Source organism: Lissotriton helveticus, chromosome 1_1, assembly GCF_964261635.1.
Source record: "Lissotriton helveticus chromosome 1_1, aLisHel1.1, whole genome shotgun sequence".
Taxonomy (NCBI): domain Eukaryota; kingdom Metazoa; phylum Chordata; class Amphibia; order Caudata; family Salamandridae; genus Lissotriton; species Lissotriton helveticus.
Genome location: NC_136057.1, coordinates 1,600,321,777 through 1,600,328,847, shown reverse-complemented (window position 1 = coordinate 1,600,328,847; position 7,071 = coordinate 1,600,321,777).

Sequence of the window (7,071 nt, the reverse complement as noted above, 5' to 3'; positions counted from 1 at the left end):
CGATCCCCGGCGCCGGCGGCAGATCAGAGTGCCCAGGACGGGGTCCATGTGACCCGGGCAGTCCTATCCCCTGGGTGTACGTGGTTGTCCGACATGTCGGTCGTATTTGCTTTTACGTACCGGATCGGAATCGGCCCCCATAAAATCGTACGTAAAGTATATAGCAAATCAACCTGAAATCTGCTGGGTCAGAAAGGGCTCGATTCCGATCCGTGTCGGAAGGTTAGGAGTCCGTACGAATTTGTCGGGACGGCATGGCAGAGTGCCCGGGACGGGCTCCATGCGTCCCGGGCATTCGTCCCCCGGGCGTCCGGGGCTACATCCAGGCTGACGGTATGGCAGAGTGCCCGGGTCGGGCTCCATGGTTTTCACGGTGGTCCTCCCCTGGGTGTCAGGGGGCTCCTGGCCGACGGCATGGAAAAGTACCCAGGACGGGCTCCATGCGTCCCGGGCATTTGTCCCCCGGGCGTCCGGGGCTCCATCCAGGCCGACGGCATGGCAGAGTGCCCGGGTCGGGCTCCATGGTTTCCAGGGTGGTCCTCCCCAGGGTGTCGGGGCGCTCCATGCCGAAGGCATGGAAAAGTGCCCAGGACGGGCTCCATGCGTCCCGGGCATTTGTCCCCCGGGCGTCCGGGGCTCCATCCAGGCCGACGGCATGGCAGAGTGCCCGGGTCGGGCTCCATGGCTTTCACGGTGGTCCTCCCCTGGGTGTCTGGGGGCTCCAGGCCGAAGGCATGGAAAAGTGCCCAGGACGGGCTCCATGCATCCCGGGCACGGGCACGGGGACGGGGACAGGGTCGGGAGAGTCCAGGCGGCTTCACTTCCGTGTCCAGCCATCTGATCGCCCAGATTCCCTCGGCCATCTGGTCGCCCGGATCCCCTCGGGCATCTGGTCGCCCGCAACGCTTTCCTATGGGGCGACCAGATGGCCGAACTTCCCTGGAAGTCCCGATGAGGTGCCATTCGCCGCCCGGATCCCAGCGAGGGCTCCAGGAGGTTGGGTACATTCGCGCCTTGGGTCCCCTCTGTCACCTCGCGTGCACAGATTACAAGAAAAGGGGGTAATTTTCCTCCGGATTACTAGGGAGAAGGGTACGCCCGGACACCCCTCCGAGGCTGGTGGTTCTCTGCCATGGGGACCAGATGGGCTATGCCTGGGCAACACCTCCCTAGGCCACCCGGGGCTTCCTTCCTCCAGGCCAACTGCATGTCAAATTGCCCAGGACGGGCTCCATGGCTCCTGGGCAGTCGTCCCCCGGGCGTCCGGGGCTCCATCCAGGCTGACGGCATTGAAAAGTGCCCAGGACGGGCTCCATGCGTCCCGGGCATTCGTCCCCTGGGCGTCCGGGGCTCCATCTAGGCTGACGGTATGGCAGAGTGCCCGGGTCGGGCTCCATGGCTTTCACGGTGGTCCTCCCCTGGGTGTCTGGGGGCTCCAGGCCGAAGGCATGGAAAAGTGCCCAGGACGGGCTCCATGCATCCCGGGCACGGGCACGGGGACGGGGACAGGGTCGGGAGAGTCCAGGCGGCTTCACTTCCGTGTCCAGCCATCTGATCGCCCAGATTCCCTCGGCCATCTGGTCGCCCGGATCCCCTCGGGCATCTGGTCGCCCGCAACGCTTTCCTATGGGGCGACCAGATGGCCGAACTTCCCTGGAAGTCCCGATGAGGTGCCATTCGCCGCCCGGATCCCAGCGAGGGCTCCAGGAGGTTGGGTACATTCGCGCCTTGGGTCCCCTCTGTCACCTCGCGTGCACAGATTACAAGAAAAGGGGGTAATTTTCCTCCGGATTACTAGGGAGAAGGGTACGCCCGGACACCCCTCCGAGGCTGGTGGTTCTCTGCCATGGGGACCAGATGGGCTATGCCTGGGCAACACCTCCCTAGGCCACCCGGGGCTTCCTTCCTCCAGGCCAACTGCATGTCAAATTGCCCAGGACGGGCTCCATGGCTCCTGGGCAGTCGTCCCCCGGGCGTCCGGGGCTCCATCCAGGCTGACGGCATTGAAAAGTGCCCAGGACGGGCTCCATGCGTCCCGGGCATTCGTCCCCTGGGCGTCCGGGGCTCCATCTAGGCTGACGGTATGGCAGAGTGCCCGGGTCGGGCTCCATGGCTTTCACGGTGGTCCTCCCCTGGGTGTCTGGGGGCTCCAGGCCGAAGGCATGGAAAAGTGCCCAGGACGGGCTCCATGCATCCCGGGCACGGGGACGGGGACAGGGTCGGGAGAGTCCAGGCGGCTTCACTTCCGTGTCCAGCCATCTGATCGCCCAGATTCCCTCGGCCATCTGGTCGCCCGGATCCCCTCGGGCATCTGGTCGCCCGCAACGCTTTCCTATGGGGCGACCAGATGGCCGAACTTCCCTGGAAGTCCCGATGAGGTGCCATTCGCCGCCCGGATCCCAGCGAGGGCTCCAGGAGGTTGGGTACATTCGCGCCTTGGGTCCCCTCTGTCACCTCGCGTGCACAGATTACAAGAAAAGGGGGTAATTTTCCTCCGGATTACTAGGGAGAAGGGTACGCCCGGACACCCCTCCGAGGCTGGTGGTTCTCTGCCATGGGGACCAGATGGGCTATGCCTGGGCAACACCTCCCTAGGCCACCCGGGGCTTCCTTCCTCCAGGCCAACTGCATGTCAAATTGCCCAGGACGGGCTCCATGGCTCCTGGGCAGTCGTCCCCCGGGCGTCCGGGGCTCCATCCAGGCTGACGGCATTGAAAAGTGCCCAGGACGGGCTCCATGCGTCCCGGGCATTCGTCCCCTGGGCGTCCGGGGCTCCATCTAGGCTGACGGTATGGCAGAGTGCCCGGGTCGGGCTCCATGGTTTTCACGGTGGTCCTCCCCTGGGTGTCTGGGGGCTCCAGGCCGAAGGCATGGAAAAGTGCCCAGGACGGGCTCCATGCGTCCCGGGCATTCGTCCCCCGGGCGTCCGGGGCACCCATCTCCATGAGGCCAACGGCATTGGCAAAGTACCCAGGACGGGCTCCATGGGTCCCGGGCAGACCTCCCCCCGGGCGTCCGGGGCTCCCACCTCCAGGCCGACGGAATGTCAAAGTACCCAGGACGGGCTCCATGGGTCCCGGGCAGCTTCCCCCGGGGCGTCCGGGGCACCCACCTCCAGGCCGACGGCATGTCAAAGTACCCAGGACGGGCTCCACGGGTCCCGGGCATTCCTCCCCCAGGTCGTCCGGGCCCTAGAGCTCCGGTGGTCCAACCTGCGCCTGAGGCCCAGCCGGGGTCCAAGAGCCCTGCCTTGCGTGGGCAGGCAGTCAGGAACCCTACCGCGAAGGCTTGGGATGGATGGGGAGCTGGGAGTCCTTTCGATCCCGGCCCTCTGGTCGCCCGCGATGCTTTCCAATGGGGCGACCAGATGGCCGGGCTTCCCTGGAAGTCCCGATGAGGTGCCATTCGGCTCCTGGATCCCAGCTAGGGCTCCATGAGGTCGGGTTCTTTTACGCCTTGGGTCCCCTCTGTCACCTCGCGTGCACGGATTGCAAGAAAGGGGGGTAATTTCCCTCCGGATTACTAGGGGCAGGGTACGCCCGGACACCTCTCCAGGGCTGGTGGTTCTCTGCCCGGGGGACCAGATGAGATATGCCTGGGCAACACCTCTCCCGGGCGTCTGGGGGCTCCATTCTCCGGGCCAACGGCATGGCTCAATGCCCAGGACGGGCTCCACGTGTCCCGGACAGACCTCCCCTGGGCGTCCGGGGCACCCATCTCCATGAGGCCAACGGGATGGCAAAGTACCCGGGAAGGGCTCCACGGGTCCCGGGCAGCCTTCCCCCGGGCGTCCGGGGCTCCCACCTTTAGGCCGACGGCATGTCACACTGCCCAGGACGGGCTCCATGGGCCCCGGACAGACCTCCCCCGGGCGTCCGGGGCACCCATCTCCAGGAGGCCAACGGGATGGCAAAGTACCCGGGAAGGGCTCCACGGGTCCCGGGCAGCCTTCCCCCGCTCGTCCGGGGCTCCCACCTCCAGGCCGACGGCATGTCACAGTGCCCAGGACGGGCCCCATGGGCCCCGGACAGCCCTCCCCCCGGGCGTTCGGGGCACATATCTCCAGGAGGCCAACGGCGTTGCAAAGTACCCGGAAAGGACTCCACGGGTACCGGGCAGTCCTCCCCCCGGGCGTCCGGGGCACCCATCTCCATGAGGCCAACGGCATTGGCAAAGTACCCGGGAGGGGCTCCACGGGTCCCGGGCAGGCCTCCCCCGGGCGTCCAGGGCACCCACCTCAAGGCCGACGGCATGTAAAAGTGCCCAGGACGGGCTCCATGGGTCCCGGGCAGCCCACCCCCGGGCATCCGGGGCACCCATCTCCAGGAGGCCAACGGCGTTGCAAAGTACCCGGGAAGGGCTCCACGGGTACCGGGCAGTCCTCCCCCGGGCGTCCGGGGGCTCCCTTCTCCAGGCCGACGGCATGGTTCAATGCCCAGGACGGGACGTCAAGTGGCCAGGACGGGCTCCATGCGTCCCGGGCATTCGTCCCGGGACGGGGACGGGGTGGGGAAGAGTCCAGGCGGCTTCACCTCCATGCCCAGCCATCTGGTCGCCCGGATTCCCTCGGCCATCTGGTCGCCCGGATCCCCTCGGGCATCTGGTCGCCCGCAACGCTTTCCTATGGGGGGGACCAGATGGCCGAACTTCCCTGGAAGTCTTAATGAGGTGCCATTCGCCTCCCGGATCCCAGCGAGGGCTCCATGAGGTCGGGTTCTTTCACGCCTTGGGTCCCCTCTGTCACCTCGCGTGCACAGATTGCAAGAAAGGGGGGTAATTTGCCTCCGGATTACTATGGGGCAGGGTATGCCCGGACACCCCTCCAGGGTTGGTGGTTCTCTGCCATGGGGACCAGATAGGATATGCCTGGGCAACACCTCCCTAGGCCACCCGGAGCTTCCTTCCTCCAGGCCAACTGCATGTCAAATTGCCCAGGACGGGCTCCATGGCTCTTGGGCAGTCGTCCCCCGGGCGTCCGGTGCTCCATCCAGGCCGACGGCATGGCAGAGTGCCCGGGACAGGCTCCATGCGTCCCGGGCCTTCGCCCCCCCGGGCGTCCGGGGCTCCATCCAGGCTGACGGCATGGCAGAGTGCCCAGGACGGGCTCCACGGGCCCCGGTCATCCGGGGCACCCTTCCCCGGGCCAGCGGCATGTCAGAGTGCCCAGGACCAGTTCCACGGGTCCCGGGCAGTCCTCCCCCGGGCGTCCGGGGCTCCCTTCCCCGGGCCAAAGCATTTCAGAGTGCCCAGGACGGGCTCCACGGGTTCCGGGCGTCCAGGTCTCCCTTCCCCGGGCCAACGGCTTGTCAGAGTGCCCAGGACGGGCTCCACGGGCCCCGGGCGTCCGGGGCACCCTTCCCCGGGCCAGCGGCATGTCAGAGTGCCCAGGACGAGTTCCACGGGTCCCGGGCAGTCCTCCCCCCCGGGTGTCCGGGGCTCCCTTCCCCGGGCCAAAGCATTTCAGAGTGCCCAGGACGGGCTCCACGGGTCCCGGACGTCCGGGGCTCCCTTCCCCGGGCCAACGGCATACAGGAGTGCCCAGGACGGGCTCCACGGGTCCCGGACGTCCGGGGCTCCCTTCCCCGGGCCAACGGCATACAGGAGTGCCGAGGACGGGCTCCACAGGTCCCGGTCGTCTGGGGCTCCCTTCCCCGGGCCAACGGCTTGTCAGAGTGCCAAGGACGGGCTCCACGGGTCCCGGTCGTCTGGGGTCCCTCCCCCGGGCCAACAGCAGGTCAGAGTGCCCAGGACGGGCTCCACGGGTCCCGGGCAGCCCACCCCCCGGGCGTTCGGGGCACCCATCTCCAGGAGGCCAACGGCGTTGCAAAGTACCCGGGAAGGGCTCCACGGGTACCGGGCAGTCCTCCCCCGGGCGTCCGGGGCTCCCTTCTCCAGGCCAACGGCATGGTTCAATGCCCAGGACGGGCTCCATGTGTCCCAGACAGACCTCCCCCGGGCGTCCGGGGCACCCATCTCCAGGCCAACGGCATGGCTCAATGCCCAGGACGGGCTCCATGGGTCCGGGGAGGCGTCCCATGCGCCTCCGGGCTTGGGAGCCCCGGCTGGGTCCAGGGGCCCGGGCGGGCCCCGGGTCGGGTGCTCCGGCCCTGGTCCCTGTCTCCCAGCCTACCGCACTGCCAAGGGCCTAGGAATGGGTTCCGTTGTTCCCGGGGAGCCTCCCCTTGCTTGGCTGGGTTCAGGAGCAGTGGCTAGGGCCCCTGAGGGCCCGGGGAGGGCGGCCTCCCCACCCCGGGCTCTGTCCTTGGTCCTGCTGCGTGGCAGGGTGCCCGGGACGGGGTCCGGAGGGACCGGGGAGGCGTCCCATGCACCTCCGGGCTTGGGAGCCCCGGCTCGGTCCAGGGGCCCGGGCGGGCCCCGGGTCGGGTGCTCCGGCCCTGGTCCCTGTCTCCCAGCCTACCGCACTGCCAAGGGCCTAGGAATGGGTTCCGTTGTTCCCGGGGAGCCTCCCCTTGCTTGGCTGGGTTCAGGAGCAGTGGCTAGGGCCCCTGAGGGCCCAGGGAGGGCGGCCTCCCCACCCCGGGCTCTGTCCTTGGTCCTGCTGCATGGCAGGGTGCCCGGGACGGGGTCCGGAGGGACCGGGGAGGCGTCCCATGCACCTCCGGGCTTGGGAGCCCCGGCTGGGTCCAGGGGCCCGGCCGGGCCCCGGGTCGGGTGCTCCGGCCCAGGGCCCTGTCTCCCAGCCTGCCGCACTGCCAATGGCCCGGGAAGGGGTTCCGATGTGCCCGGGGAGCCTCCCCTTGCTTGGCTGGGTTCAGGAGCAGTGGCTAGGGCCCCTGAGGGCCCGGGGAGGGCGGCCTCCCCACCCCGGGCTCTGTCCTTGGTCCTGCTGCGTGGCAGGGTGCCCGGGACGGGGTCCGGAGGGACCGGGGAGGCGTCCCATGCACCTCCGGGCTTGGGAGCCCCGGCTGCGTCCAGGGGCCCGGCCGGGCCCCGGGTCGGGTGCTCCGGCCCTGGGCCCTGTCTCCCAGCCTGCCGCACTGCCAAGGGCCCGGGAAGGGGTTCCGATGTGCCCGGGGAGCCTCCCCTTGCTTGGCTGGGTTCAGGAGCAGT